The 16,485-nt window shown below is 38.4% G+C and overlaps 1 protein-coding gene across 3 annotated transcripts in view; it reads left to right on the top strand.

The window, feature by feature from the left end:
• The window catches only part of CTNNA2 (catenin alpha 2), a 559,270-nt gene that overhangs the window by 473,921 nt on the left and 68,864 nt on the right, over positions 1 to 16,485 (top strand). The window lies entirely within an intron of this gene.

Genomic DNA, 16,485 nt, shown 5'->3' on the forward strand with positions numbered 1-16,485 from the left:
ATTCTCTCAGAAAAGGCAGTTTCTCAGATGGGAACTGCCAAGGGTAGGTTATGTTTCCATTGACTCAGAAATGGAATTGGTTTCCTTGTGTTTATGCAAATAAACACTTTCAACAGCTGTTATCCTCAAACTACTGAGTTCATTTCTCCTGTCACTCATACTGATGAGTGACATCAGGATTAATTCTACTCACTCGCAGGATTAATTCTACTGAAGCCGATGATGATATAATACTAAACATACAGAAAGAAAAGAATCAGTGATTTGCTAGCAAACTGTAATTTTTGAAGAAAAACAGAGTAAAAAGTAGTATTAAAAGCTTTTAGCAGTGAAAAGTTGCAACACGTGTTGCCATTTGGGAATCGCTGTCTCTGGGACGAAACCCCGTCATACGCTTGGTTCAGCCACACGCTGTCAGACCACTTGTGCTGTTCCTTCCCCTGCCCTTTTAGCTGGCAGGGGGCTGTCATCATGGCAGCTGTCAAGGGGTTTAAAGTGCTAAAAAAAAAAAAAGTAATGGAAAGAAAGTAAGGATTAAAAAAAATAATAATAATTAAAAAAAATAGCTTCCTGACAGTGAAACAAATATGTGTATATAACAGCTGAAGCAAGAAATACCTGACTCTTTGGCTTATTGTTATTCTGGCTTCATTCTAATGCAGTTTCTTCCTGCTCAATATCAGTTTATAAAACTGTGTTACATGTTCACTGACCCCCGATAACTAAACAAATCCCAGTGTACAGCTAGATGAATAAATTCCAGTTTGTAGTAGCGCAAATATATGCTGGTGGCTGTTCAGCAAATTCATAGTAAATTAACCATTCAAAAGATGTGGGTTAGAAGAATAAAAGGATATAGGAACAATGTATTTTTGTAATACATTACTTATTTCTGGTAGGAATGATATATACTTTTTTTTTATATAGAGTACAACATGTTCTTCAGTCAACGAATGATGTCTTTTTTTAATGCCAATGAAAGCAAAGCTTTTGTGATCAATTGCCACATTTAGAAAATCCTATTTTATTTACCTTTTTCTCCTCATGGACTGGCACTATAGAGACACTTCTACATAAAGTCCCATAAACATTTCTGGAATGCCATTGTACATAGAGAGAAGTGAAAACAGAGCAACATTTCCTACCGTTTGTGTATCATTGGTAGATTGATGGTGGAATTCCTTTCTACTGTGGTTTGTCAAAGCTACAATTTATTGACCAAAGAGTGTGTTATATGAGCCAGGGCTGGTGTAAATCACTAAAGGTTTGCTGAAGTGGAACAAAGCTGCTGTGCATCAGTTGGGGTTCTTCAGCTTTGTCTCATTGGATGGACTGAATGAAGAGCCTTGGTCATTTTATGTTAGAGTTGGTGACTTTTCTATTTCTCCTTTAGAATTATGTCATTGAGTGAAATGTTGAATGTGATCTGCAGTTCTTTACTGTGCAAGTCCTTAATTGTTTGTCTTTATAGCTGCACTTGAACCCCTTCTGTTGCTTACTCTCACACACACAATTTAAGGAATTTATAGTTAAAATTTGGTGATGTGTTTTCATGTATTCAGGCCTTCTGTTGGTGTTTCTCACTGTGAGAACATGGACTGGTTTTCAAATAAATAGAATTGAGTTGACTACGGTCTATTTTAAATAACATAAGTAGTGATCAAAAATTTTATCATTACATTTGCATTATTTGGGGAGTCTAAGATACTACAGACATCTGAGTAGAGACGGCAATAACAATGTGTTAAACAGATCAGAGGAACCAGCATGTCACCTGTTCTGAAGATAACTTGTCAGAGAAAGAAAAATCCTTCAAAGAAATGTTTTAATTTTTTTTCGTTTGGTCTTCCAAGTGCATAAAGATATTGTAAGAGCCTGGGTAATATGTGGAAATTTAATTTACAAGATTAATTGTTTAGACTCAACCAATATTCCTTTGTGGTGGTGTTTCAAGCACAGAAATGCACATGCAAAAAAGACAGTATGAAGGGATGTCAAAATTTCTTTGAGCTAAAAATGTCACCTATGCTGATGTACGAAGCTTATCGGTAGATCCCATTTTAAGGGTTTTTTTGGTTTGTATTTTTTTTTAAAGGTACTAAAGTTCTTTGAGTTTATTATAAGCATGTCAAGATAGTCCTAATGGATGCAAATAGCCTTACTGCTGTGCAGTAGATAAATGGTTTTTTCATTGTTCTCTTCACTCACAAAGTCTAATAGCTCAGATCCAGATTTTAGCTAAGAGTGAGTCTGCAAAGGAGAAATACACAGAGGAAAGAAAAATGGGTTTTTTGTTGGTTTCTTTCTGTTTTTCTTCTTGCTGTCATTACTCAATCTCTTAATATGTATTTGCATGGGCCCTGAACACAGATTAGTGCACACTCATTGCAGTTGGTCTAGTAAATGTGACCTCGTCACACACTATTGCTATTTGTTTTCCCTAATTAAATGTTTCATGTACAGGAATAGAAATCCATACAACTGGTAACAATGCAGACTCGTGACACTAAGTGAAACAAACATCTGCCAGGAATGGTTTAGGTACAGCTGATCCTGCCTTCAGACAGGAGCGTCATCTGTCCAGTTTCCTTTTGGCTCCAATTTCCACAACTTGTAGTAATATTATATTAATACTGGAGGAGTGAAATGGATGTTCCTGTGGTATCTAGTCTCCTGATGAAACTAATGAAACTTGGCCAGAATGTTCCCAACATCAAAAGAAACTTGATTTGCCTACTCCTAAAGAAGGACATAGGGAGGTGTTATTCCCCACCTGCTCCACGGATAGGCAATCTATGGGTTAAAAAAAAAAAAAAAAAGGTTCTGTTAGCATCCAAGTGTCCTTGCATTTCCTACGTTTTTCAGTTTTTCCTGTTTCAGGATGGTATCTCAGAAATCATTTAACCTAAAGATGGATCTTAGAAAACTGAATGATGACCTGTAATTTGATGAAGGATAGCTTCCTAATAAACACAGGGGAAAAATTTACTTTTACAACTCATTCATTCACCTATGGGTAATTTTAAAGGTGATTTACTGAAAAGTTCTTACAGAAATGAGGAACCAAAATGCCAGAGCAACTCCTCAGCCCAGCCTAGGTTTTCATATGTCCAGAGTGATATTAAAAGTGTTAGTTTATCACAAAGGCCAGGAGTCCCTATAAAAGCACACTAAAACACCTTCTTACTCCAGACCTGTCGTCTGGTAACCAGTATGTAACCCCTTAGAAACACAGTAATTCTCCTGCTTCCTAAAGGTTTTTCAGATGTGTAACTCTTGCTGTAGTTTTGTAGGAAGAAGTAACATCTTTTATTAGACAAGCGGTTCTGTAAACACTGGATATTATGAATCCCGCTTTCTTAGAGATTTGTGTTTTGTGGTCAAGTGTCAGAGCCAGCTGGCTTTTCCCACAGAATTTATGAAATCTCTCACTTGGGTTCCTCAGTGTGGCCCGTCAGGTAAACTCATTCCTCAGTGAGGTGTTAAGAGGCTAATAAGGTTTGTGTCCTCAAAACACTTGCCTGTTTTCACTGAAATTTTAGGAATTAAAATTTACTGAGGCACTGAGACTTATCTGTTACTTTGAATTAAATTAATCAAATGCTTAAAAAATTATTAACATGGACTGGTGGAGAGACTCTGCAGCTTTATCATGGACCCACTGGCCACAGACTTTGAACCAGCAGTTTGCAAAGGAGCCTAAATGCATACTGATATTGCCATTAAATCTAATAGCAGAGACAATGGACTTATTATACTGATCTCTGCACGCCCAAGAGGACCATAAATCAAAGCACAGTGAATTAAAGATTTCTGTCTGCAGTCCTATTTAAAATTTTGACGTCAGCTTTGATTTCTTAGATATACGTTTGTTCCCATTTTATGTTTAACACTAAAAGTCACATGAAGAGCTCTTGATATAAAAACTCATTACTAAAAATGATTTGTGTGTGAGCTGCATTCATATGACAATTTTTTTTTTTTTTTTGGAGGAGTCAAAGAAAAAGCCAGAAGCAGCACTCTAATACACAAGAAATAATCCTGGTTTTGTTAAAATGGGTTTGGATATTTATGAGCTAATGATGATCCTTTGAAAAGGTAATCAGCTTTCATGCATAGAACTGCAAATGCATGAGAACTGGGATAAAATGTAAGACTAAGTCAGAATTTAACAGCTTTTAATCAAATAAACCATATGTTTGAGTTTACAACTAAGATGAAAATTTCCACACTTTTATTAGTACTATAACAAAACCAAAATTATATGAAAAACCCCATAAGAATGCAGTCTTAAATTAAGAGAAAATATAATTTGAGGATATGAATTCCAGCACATTGAATAACTATAATAATGCTTCTTTTTTTTTTAATTCATTTATTCCCCTTTCAGGGGAGGAGAGAGAACTAAATATAAATGTGGGGTTTCTCATCTTATTGTCCTTTACTTACCTGAAAGAACAGATCAAGATGGAAGGTTTCTCAGTGCCATATCTTTTCCCTACATCTTTTTAATAGATATGAGCGAGACCATGTGTTATATAGATGAGGTGGTTTAGGCTAAAACTCTGCTAATGATTATGTTCGCAGTTGAAAAAGGTGGATAAGTGTGTGCAAGAGCTCAGGTCTGTGTCTTGGCTGTGGTTAGCTTACTGGTATAAATGTAGCTGCTGTTAACTGTATGTAAGTCGTCCTCTCTGTTTCTGATCATACAAAATGTATGGATATACAGTGATAGGACAAAAAGGGAGGAGTAATTGACTGACTCGTTTTTTATAACACAGAAATAGCAAAATACCTCTTATATCCACATATAGTTTTTCTGTTGAGTACTCTGGGTCTTTCTTTCTTGGTGTCAAGACACTGATGTAAAAATAAGTATCATAAATATGACCTTTGCAAAAGGAAAGGGGATGTATTAGCAGAAAAAAGAGCTACTAAGCAGATGAGTAAACTTAATGATGTTTCAAGTCAATATGAGCTCTTTCCATGCCAGGGTTAAAGCATACTGACAGGAGGAATCGAGAAGGGAACACCTAGTTCTGTTGCCTTGTCTACACATTCTGGTTCTGGGCAGATTACATCATTTTGGATTACTGTTGAACCATTACTAAAGTATTATAAAAACATTTTATAGACTATTATTGCACAAAAATTGGATATATGTAAAATCAATCTTTCTCTGATTGTGACTTTGTAAGCTGTTAAAATATTACTCTAAATAAAAATCTCTTCACTGACCCCTGTGAAGGCGATCGTAGTATTTTACAAGGTTTTGTCTATGAGCAAGGGAGATAAAAATTCTTGTTTTCTTAAAAAGAAAAAAAAAATTGCATTCTACGTGCCCTCTACCATGATATTCTCAGATTTCTTTCACACTAGCAATATTCCTTCTTGTGCAATACCGTCATGGTTTAACAGTCAGTCTGCCATCCTGTACTGCTATCTATGTAAATATTACTTTATTATCATTAAAGGGAAATATACCTCTAGTACTAGTGCTTCATCAATGGCCCTGCCTTTGAGGCGAGGTTAAGATTTGTGACCAGCATTCTGGTCATCCTCTAAATTACATGAAAGTCTACATCTGTGTCAAGATGAGTGTCCCACTGAGGGAGAATTCAGCTTTTTGCTTTATTTGGCCCACTTGACAGCCTGGAAGAGCTGGTCAGCACAATCACTTATTCAGCCATAGCTTGTGCTGCATTTGTCCAGCCATCAAAGGAGAAATAGATAGGAAACATGGAAGGAGGCTTTGAAGATAAGATAAGGAAATTAATGGAGATGAAAGAATAGGGACACAGATGGAAACTGGAGACATTACAAAAGTAGAAATGTGGTACACCATCATAAGGACTGGAGGAAAAACTGTAGGTATTTGTCAGCAAACTGACTAGTGCTGCATGCCCAATTTTCAAGTTTTCATGTGAACAAGTTGCTATTGTTGTATGCTTACATAGAATTTAAAGATGTTCCCACCTGTGTTATCAATCACTAGCAACTGTAATACATTGTTATGCAATTCTTTCTTTATCAGCACAACTTCAGCCCTAAAATTCATAGAATGGTTTGGGTTCAAAGGGACCTTTAAAGGTCATCTAGTCCAAGCCCCAGCAATGAGCAAGGACATCTTCAACTCGATCAGGTTGCTCTGAGCCCCGTCCAGCCTGACCTGGAATGTTCCCAGGGATGGGGCATCGACCACCTCTGTGGGCAACCTGTGCCAGTGCCTCACCACCCTCATTGTAGAACATTTCTTCCTTGTATCTAGTCTGAATCTACCTTCTTTTAGTTTAAAACCATTACCTCTTGTCCTATCACTATAGGCCCTCCTAAAAAGTCTGTCCCCATCTTTCTTATAGGTCCTTTTTTTAAGTATTGAAAGGCTGCAGTAAGGTCTCCCTGGAACCTTCTCTTCTCCAGGCTGAACAACCCCAACTCTCTCAGCCTGTCCTTATAGCAGAGGTGTTCGAGTCCTCGGATGATTTTTGCGTCCCTCCTCTAGACCCGCTCCAGCAGGTCCATGTCTCTCCTGTGCTGAGGACCCCAGAGCTGGAGGCAGTACTGCAGGTGGGTCTCACCAGAGCAGAGCAGAGGGGAAAATCCCCTCCCTCGACCTGCTGGCCACCCTGCTTTTGATGTAGCCCAGGACAGGGTTGGCTTTCTGGGCTGTGAGCGCACATTGCCTGGTCACGTCCAGCTTTTCATCCCCCAGTATGCCCCAGTCCTTCTCGGCAGGGCTGCTCTCAATCCCTTCATCCCCCAGTCTGTATCGAAACTGGGGGTTGCCCCGACCCACGTGCAGGACCTTGCACTTGGCCTTGTTGAACCTGATGAGGTTCACATGGGCCCACTTCTCCAGCTTGTCCAGGTCTCTCTGGATGGCATCCCGTCCCTCAGGTGTGTCTACTGCACTGCTCAGCTTGGTGTCATCTGCAAACTTGCTGAGGGTGCACTCGATCCCGCTGTCTATGTCATTGATGAAGATTTTGAACAGTGCTGGTCCCAGTACAGACCCCTGGGGGACACCACTTGTCACCAGTCTCCATCTAGACACTGAGCCGTTGACCACTACCCACTGGATGCAACCATCCACCCAATTCCTCCTCCACTGAACAGTCCACTCATCAAATCCATCTCTCTCCAACTTAGAGAGAAGGATGTTGTGGGGGACTGTGTCAAAGGCCTTAAAGTCCAGATAGATGATATCTGTAGCTCTTCCCTTTTCTGCTGGTGTAATCACTCCATCACAGAAGGCCACTAGGTTGGTCAGGCAGGACTTGCCCTTGTTGAAGGCACGCTGGCTGTCTTGAATCACCTCCCTGTCCTCCATGTGCCTTAGCATAGATTCTAGGAGGATCTGTTCCACGATCTTCCCAGGCAGTGAGGTGAGGCTGACAGGTCGGTAGTTCAAGGGGTCCTCCTTTCTACCCTTTTTAAAAATGGATGCAAAGTTTCCCTTTCTCCAGTCACCAGGGACTTCACCTGACTGTCATGACTTTTCAAATATCCTGGAGAGTGGCTTGGCCAATTCCCTCAGGACTCTGGGATGCATCTCATCAAGTCCCATAGAATTCTGTATGTTCAGGTTCCTCAGGTGGTCACAAACCTGATCTTCTCTTACAGCGGGAGGGACTTTGCTCCCCCAGTCCCTGCCTTGCAGTCTGTCCACTCAAGAGGTGTGGGAAGAGAGGTTGCCAATGAAGTCTGAGGCAAAAAAGTTGTTGACTACCTCAGCCTTCTCCTTGTCCGTTGTTACCAGTTGTCCAATCTTGCTCGTCAGGAGGGTACAGTTTCTTTGACCTTCCTTTTCTGGCTGACGTACCTGTAGAAGCCCTTCTTATTATTCTTTGTGTCTCTTGCCAAGCTCAGCTCCATCCACATTGGTCAGCTTACTAGAATTGGTTCTATCTAACTCACAAATTATGTTTCTTTAGGGATCAGTAATTATAATTTGTGGTTTGTTTATACCCTGGGGTGTCTGATAACACACTGTGTTAATACCTTCAAAGCTTCTGTTACTAACATGAACTTTTTGAATACCTACCACAATTGCTTGGTTTTCTTCAACAGCTGTTCAAAATATAGCTTCCTGATAATATAACTAATGTTTAATTATCACAGCCTAGTCAAACATGCATCCCTCTTCTAGGGTCACTGAATAGTTTGCCAAAATAGTGGACTGTTATTAGATAGATGGATTGCTTTAGTAACTACTTGCTATTAATATCTATTAATTATAGCACTGCTAGGGGTATGTTGTCAAAATTGCTTTATGGGATCAAATCATACACATCACAGTCTTGTAAATCTTGTTTCCATAGGACGCCAACTGCCCTCTCACCCCTTGAGTATTTCAGTATACATTGTTCATAATTCATTCTGAGTTTTAATAGCAATGGCCTTGATTGCAGATTGACCAGAAAGGATTAATACACAAACACCCTGAATTTCTTCCTCCCTTGTTGGTATATGAAAACCAGAAGTTCTTTTGGACATTTTGCGTGCTTTGGAGCATAACAGTTACTGTTGTTGAAGGTTCTGTGGTCTGACATTTCAAAGATATTGCTATAGGTTTTGATGTGCCTCTATATTTTGTTCACTGTTTTTTCAGTATGAATAGACCAGGTAGAGAAGAATGGTGTAAGAAGGCCTTTACCTATTGTCAAGTTAAATAGAAAAGTAACTTGATCCTGCTAAGGGATGTAAAAGAGCACTGAGATGGGTCTATACAGAAGGAATTCTTGTAGTTGGGCATTTTACATTTGCTTTCCATGAAAGGAAGAAAATAAATGTATACCATTGCAATGTAAAATGCATTTAGACCTGTAACTCAGAAAATCAGTAAATCAAATTAATCAATTCCAGCTCTACTACCTAGACTCAGTAGGCGTGTTAGCTATGTGGTTTAGAACAGGATATCTGCTTCATGGCCCACCTGAATAGATGGACAACAGAGAACAGATTCCCTACAGTTTATAAGCTGCTTTCTTGTAGGACAAACTCTTGTTGCATTTCATCAGTGCAATGCTATATTGCTCAAGGCCAGTTAAAATTAAAGTAAGAATCTGGTCTTAACTGTGTTCTTGAGACTAAGTCCTGCTCTTCTTGGTTTACTACAGCTGTTTGCTGTTTATTTCTTCAGCAATGGATGCGCGTGTATACAGAGACAATTCAGAAATTACATCAATGTAGTGAGCAAATCATTGAAGGGAGAGATCACATATAGCTGAAGCCGAGTGCCTGTGTTGGGTTTGCATGGCAAGGTTTTGGTAGCGGGGGGGCTACAGGGGTGGCTTCTGTGAGAAGCTGCTAGAAGCTTCCCCCATGTCCGACAGAGCCAACACCGGCCGGCTCCAAGACGGACCTGCCGCTGGCTAAGGCTAAGCCCATCAGCGATGGTTGTAGTGCCTCTGGGACAACAGATTTAAGAAGGGAAAAAAATTCTGCACAAGAGCAGCCGGGGAGAGGAGTGAGAACATATGAGAGCCCCAGCCCTGCAGCCCCCCAGGTCAGTGCAGCAGGAGGGGAGGAGATGCTCCAGGCGCCAGAGCAGAGATTCCCCTGCAGCCCGTGGGGATGAAGACCCTGGTGAGGCAGGCTGTCCCCCTGCAGCCCAGGGAGCTCCACGGGGGAGCAGATCTCCACCTGCAGCCTGGGGAGAGAAGCCCTTTTCTGCTGTCCTCATCTCCCTCCCTGCTGGCCAGCCAGGAGGCATATGGGTTCCCCACTACTACTATCAATTAATTGTATTCCAGCCGAATGCCTCAGAAATACAGTCTTATGAAAACAAGGCGGGATCATCTCTAATTCCTAAGGGAGTTTTCTGTCAAAGCAGAAAGCATTTCTATTGATTTCAGCTCTGGGAATTAACATCCACACCCACTTTTCTAAAGTCATTGAATTTCAAGCTATTTAGAGATATTGTGGAACAGAGAACCCCTAACAGATGTATGCCTAAAGTTTTAATTGTGGGATCAGGTCTTCATGTACGGTAACGGGAACAGCTCTGAGCCTGTTTGTTCTAGCTGAGGGTGCAGGTTGATAGTTCTGGGCAGTGCTCTGCTCTAAGTGCCCAACAGCATTGCTTGAATAATTTTACAAATGAAACTTTAGAGGTTTCCAGAATTATTTTTCCTCTGGTGTAAATTGGAAGAATGCTCTGAAACAATCACCTGCCTTTTCTGTAATTAATTGTTTTCCCCTGTTTTCCATAGAGAATTCTTGGGCTGATCCTGCTGTGAAATCGCAATGACCTAGAAAGTTGGTCTAAAATCGCAGATGCATGTTAGCATTGTAGCCCTCTTGTTTTAGTAGGTCTTTGGACCACAGCAGGGTATTATTCCTTGTGCTTGCAATCAGGCTCATTTATCACAGTTGGGGCTCATCAGTGTGGTGTGGAAAGTTTCAGGAAGAAAGAGTTGTATGGTCAAATTCCATCTAAAAAGAGAAAGGAAAAAAAAAAAGAATAGTCAGTATTTATTCCTAGTGAATATATTTTTTATTCATAGCTAAAATCATTATTATTGTCTAATATTAAGAGTAAATGATCAGACACAATACAATACCTTTTCCTTGTATTCTTTACTGGCAGCTCTATAACTGAACATGAACCAATGTATTTCTTTTTCAGTTATGAAAATAGTAAAGTAGAAAGATTTTTCAAGATGTTTCATTTTTTATCTCACTTCCATTCTATAGGCAATAATCATGGCGTGTACCAGAATGATCCTAGAAAATGGAGGAAATTCAGATTCCATTAACAACACTTCACTGAAATTGCCCGAAGCTAGGATTTTTTTGCGTTTTGAGTTGAGCTTTCAGTACACATGAGGCTTCTTAACACTCTTAAGTTTCTTTCAAAAATCTCAGTCCAAAACCCACTGAATTTATTCAAGTCAGAGTTACTTTGAACTGTACCAAAAGCAGAAATCTCTTAAAGCTCTTTCAACTAAATCTGATATGGAGGAAGTCTGAAGGGAGTTTGAGTGAGTGGAAAAGCCTTATTCCTGGAGTAAGTATGAGTGAATATGCTGTTGACCTTTTGAGAAGTGAAAAGAGTTTTTCCTAGGTTCAGTGGGCAGCATATAAGACATGAAATAAAACATTCAACTGTTGTGCTTAAAATTCTCTATATCTCTCTAATGTCCTGCCGTTACCGGCGTGCTTAGATATGTACAGAGTATTGTAAATGTCTGGGCAGTTTATATTAAATATGTGCAGGGTTTGGTATTAAAAAATTTTCAGAGCAAATGCCAAACTCAGTAAATCAGACTGGTAGTAATTTACGGAAGAAATCTGTTTTTTACTGCTGTGCATGCAGTTAGATTTTTTTAATACATGTGAATGTATGTACATGTGAACAACATGTAAAAATACATCTCTTGCTTAGATAAGACTACGTGACTGGCTAATATAAATGAGAGACAATTGGCAATGCTAGCCAGTATGAGGTTTCCCCCATGCCATATGGAACAGGTACTGAGAAAGAGACCACAGTCTAGTATTTTCATGGTAGTACAAATTGGCACTGCAGTGCATGAAGAGGAAGAGGAATCTGCTGCAATATGTACTCTCAGTGACATTTTGATTTTTGGCACTTGTTTGTGTATGTGCAAAAACATCCCGTCTAGTGATAAATAGAGTTTTGCTCTTAATATAATGCTTGAGTGAATAGAGTGAGGATAAACAAGCTGAAGATCTTGGGTAACTTAGCTTCAACTCTGTGCTCTCCTTTATTAAAAATCTCTTATTTGTGGCTGCATGAATATCACTGGGCTGCCTACAGCAGAACCAACATTAATATATGTCAAAATTTTGAAGGATTCAGAGGTTGTAACAATATCTGGATAAATTACTGAGTGGATGGGTAAATAATTAAAAATAGTTAAGATACCACAGTTCAGCAAGTTACCACTCATCAGCTGAAATATGGTAACAGATTATTTGCTTGGCTTTAGTCCACTGTGAATGTTACAGAAGACTGATTTAAACCACTTTCAACTCAAGCTGAATAACACCAAAAGTTTCAGTTTCTCAAGTATGTGGTGTAGACAGGTAAGTTTGACAGTGTCTTGGGTTTAAGTTGTTCTATATTTCCCTAAAAAAAGAATAACTTGCTGTAAACTTTCTTCTTCCTAATATTTCCATCAGTTAGTTACAGTGAAAAAAAAAATTACATGACTAGGAAAGACATATATAACAAAAGTTAAAAACCCCCATATTTACAAAGAATACACTAAACTAAGATATAAATAAATTGCATTCTCTACCTTAGAATGGTTAAATGGTTGGGGAAGCTGAATAGAGCTTTTTTTGTATCATTTCTTCCAAGCAATCTATGGTAGAAGAAAAGAATAAAACAAAAAATTAAAAAACATAATACATACATTAGCTGCAATATTCTTCAGCCTTTGTGTTGATATTTCTACTTTGCTATAGTGTATACTGCTCCATTTTTTATGGTTTTGCTCTAAGTGATGGATTTCGTTTTGGACCTTTTCACTTACATTAAATTCAGAGTGGCCATGTTAAATCTTTGAATTTAAGTTTGAACCAGAGGACAATACATTTTGATAGTCATAGTTACCTTTAATAATACAAAAAGCTCAAGTCAAAATTGGAAATATTTTAGTTTAAAAACATAATGAAATGTAACTACACCTGATTTTCATTAGCATGAAAATAAAGTAAATTGGTATGAAAGATCCTTGATTACTTTTGTAACTCGGAGTTCAATTTTATGGCAGAAATGAAGTTTTCCTGTCCTAAGTAGTATGCATGGTAAAAGCAATGAAAAAATGCTAATCCACGCTTCAGTTGCTGCCTAGCGAAAAACTAGGGTAGGCATTGCCTATCCATACAGTATTTATACTTCCAGCTGCCATATAAATAAATCTTGAGATAAATCCTTCTCCTTGGTATGTCCTTTCAACAATGGTAATAAAAATTTGCGTTAGAAACAAAGTTCTTCCCCACCGCCCTCTGATATACAGCAGAAAGCTGCTCGAGACTGAAATATGACCAAATACATGCAAATAAATACATTTTATTGGGACTGATCCTGCATACATTTTGAATAATTGAAACTAATGGAGCTATTTGCATGATTAAAGATAGGTACTTAGCAAGGTGCAGAATGGCGTCTTGAGCTATCAGTGTCAGTGGTAGAAAATTCGTATGAAGGAGTTGGTATGCACTTTTTCACCTCCCCAGTTCTAGGATTAGTTCAGTGGTTTTGATGGTTTCAGAAAAATATAGCATCACTGGAGCTGGAGTGTTTATTTTCTTGCTCATTAATTTCTGTGCTCTTGCAGGACAGATATAAGGTGTTTAGCAATTGTTTTGATGGTATAAGAGTAGCTTAGCAGACTAAAATTCTGGACAATAATGTTTATCTACACAGCAGTTTCACTGTTATTAGTTCCCCACGCGTTTTGAGGATGATTCACAGTTCATTGATTTTGGTATTTAAAATGTATTCATTCATATAAATACTCTTCAGACAGTTCACATTGATCTTAATACAAACTTAAGTTCTGTGTAGGCAATCAGTGAGTTCAGTATGCTCAAGGAACTTAGTAAACAGAATAAAATAAAATAAAAAAAAAAAAAATAATTAATTACCTGGCTACTTCCACAGCCTGTCATGAAATCTCCTCTTCAATGCTTTGGTGGAGACAGAGCACTTTAAGCATAACAGTAAAGGCTGTCAAATCAAAGTTTTGGCAAATTGGCAGCTATGATAACATACAGCCTTTTTATTTTCTTTCCAAGCTATCTGCTCCATTCAACTCAGGAGTGGCGTATTAAACGAATTCCCAACCTTGAAGAGTCTGAGTTCTTCACAATACCTGTGGTATGAAATATGCACATGCAAAACAAGTTATAATGCACCATTTAAATCTTTTATATCAGTAATACTTTTTTCAACAATCATCAGGGCCAGCTATAATCTAAGTTTAAGTAATAATCTAGATAAATCTAGAGGATAAGGTAGTCAACTAAAGACCTGAAACAGCCTCTGGAAGGGCCTTTCTCTTTTTATGCATTATCCAAAGAGATCAGTTTGACACCTAACCAAAATGTCTCAGCTAAGCGGGGGGGGAACTGGGTCTAAGCTTTTTTGGTCATAGTTTTAGGTAGGAAAATTATCTGAAGTTGCTGAATTTATAGTAGGCTAAAACGTGTTGAATTACCTCACAGTTTCTATCAAATAAGAGCATGCATATGGACCTTGCTGTGCCAAGAATCTTAACTGATGGTGAGTTGATTGTGTATTTGATAACAAAGTCAATCAAAATAATTAAATAGTGTCATATCTGGTGATTGAGTGCACTTAAAACTTGTAGTTTCACAGATCCATGCTTACATGGTGGCACTGAAATGCAGGGTTTAGCAAGTAATGCCTATTTCTTGCCATGTTTCAAAAGTAAGTTTTGGGTAAAGTTATAGTGTTTCTGACTTGTAGTGCTAAATTCAATTTTATCCAGATTGCATCTACCTTTGTAGGATTTGCTTATCTCTATACTTATTTGACATAAACAGATCTTCCCATGGTACAGGCTGGCATACTCCCTGCTGAATTGTGAAAGTAGTATTGCTTTCTGACTGCTGATGATACAGGACTGTATTTATGCAAGACTTGAAATATACCACAGAAACTATTTAGATTAGGATCATACATGATATGTTTCATTATTTTTTTTTTAAACAGGTAACTGTAATGCTCATTTGATGCTTATTTAATGCAGCCATAGATTACATTTGTACTCCTGTATTAATAGTAACATCCAAAACACTGTTCTGAACGCTAAATTATTTTGTAAAAGAGGAGGAAAAGTTTCCTCTGGTTATGTCTGTATCCTTCCTTGGAAAACCAGGACACCTCACAATATCCAAATATTATCAGATTCTATTGAAAAGTAATTAACAGAGACAGTGAAGAAATAAGTTTTATTTTCACTGATTTTTTTCTGCGAAGATCTATTCCAAGAGAGCTCAAAGACCTGCTTAATAGTTTGATTGCCATTTCATGACACCCAGCCCCTTTCAGTCACATATCTCACTGCTATCTGAGGAAAAGTAAGATATATGGTGCATCTGAAGCCTTAGGGCAGATTTTCATAGTGATGATCACAAAATGAAAGGGCAATCTGAAAAACCACTTATTTAAAATACAGGAAGATAGCTTTTGCTGAACTTAATATCATTTGCTAGTTTTTAAGGTCTGTAATTTCCACTCATGTTAATGCATTCTAATTATTATCCTGCTTAGCTTTTGTTTCTCATGAAGATTAAAGTGGTCTGTTTGATGTGTGCAAAGAAGTGACTACAGAAAATGGTAAATTAATTGGAAGACGTCAGCTTAGGAGAACGTTTTTGACATGAGTGCTGTAAGGCTGTTAACAAACAGACTAACTCATTTGTCTCACCATGAAATGAAAATAAAAATCACAACATTATGATAAAATCTTGACTAGGAAATGCCTGCAAGACTCTTTGAAGCCTTAGGTTCTTTTCTTCCCTGGGCTTTGGCACTGCGATATATGCAAACCACGTTCTACATAACTGTGAAGTGAAATAGGTTCTATGCAGAACAGATGGACCAGGGCTAATGTGGCGATGTGCACTGGAGACGAGAACAGATTAATACCACAAGGGGAGACTGGAGGAAAATTGGAAAGATGGGGGTATTTGAACTAATTCATGAATCATTTCCAACTGATAGTTATGCCTTCAGGCACAGTGAATAATATCAAGGAAGCTTATTTAAAATTTTCTAAGTTTGTTTTAATGTAGTTTAGAATTAAGAGCCATACTTTTGGCTGATTAAAAAAAAGTATCTTGTATTCCCCTGTCCCAGAATGTACCTTTGTGATTGAAATATCACTGATGAGTTTAATTACGTGCACTGTGACATGAATTGCTGTTTGGAAAACCCACGGCAGATTCATGGACTTGGCACAAAGCTTTTGGGAATGGATTTTTTTTTAAGAAGCGCTGTATGAGCTGGGAGAACATGCTCTGCCACTTGCATGCAAGCTCTACAGTGTCTGGAGGCATGGCCTGATTGCTAGATCTCATTCAGGTGTCTCTCTATGTCTCCCCTATCTTCATCTTATCCTAACAACCTTCAGTCTTGTGAGATTCAGACTTCCCAAAGTTGTGCCAAAACAAGCACGTATAGATACCTTCATCTTTGAATGAGATTTTCAGGCGTAAGTTACGGAATGAGGCTTTCAACAGAGACATTTCACATGACCAAGTTATGATACTCTTGCTAATGGACATTTTACTCTAGGGCAGACAATCACATAGAAGTAAAGAGGTCCACCTGAGAATTAAAACAATTTTAACATGCATAAACCCATCAGAATCTGACACAGTTAAGATACTTGAGAAATACGTAACTTCCCAGTATCAGTGAAGGTATCAGAGTTTTGTTTATAGGTGGAAAAGCCCAATTCCATGTGTTAGGACATCAAA

This window comes from Buteo buteo, chromosome 1 (genome assembly GCF_964188355.1).
Source record: "Buteo buteo chromosome 1, bButBut1.hap1.1, whole genome shotgun sequence".
Classification (NCBI taxonomy): Eukaryota; Metazoa; Chordata; class Aves; order Accipitriformes; family Accipitridae; genus Buteo; species Buteo buteo.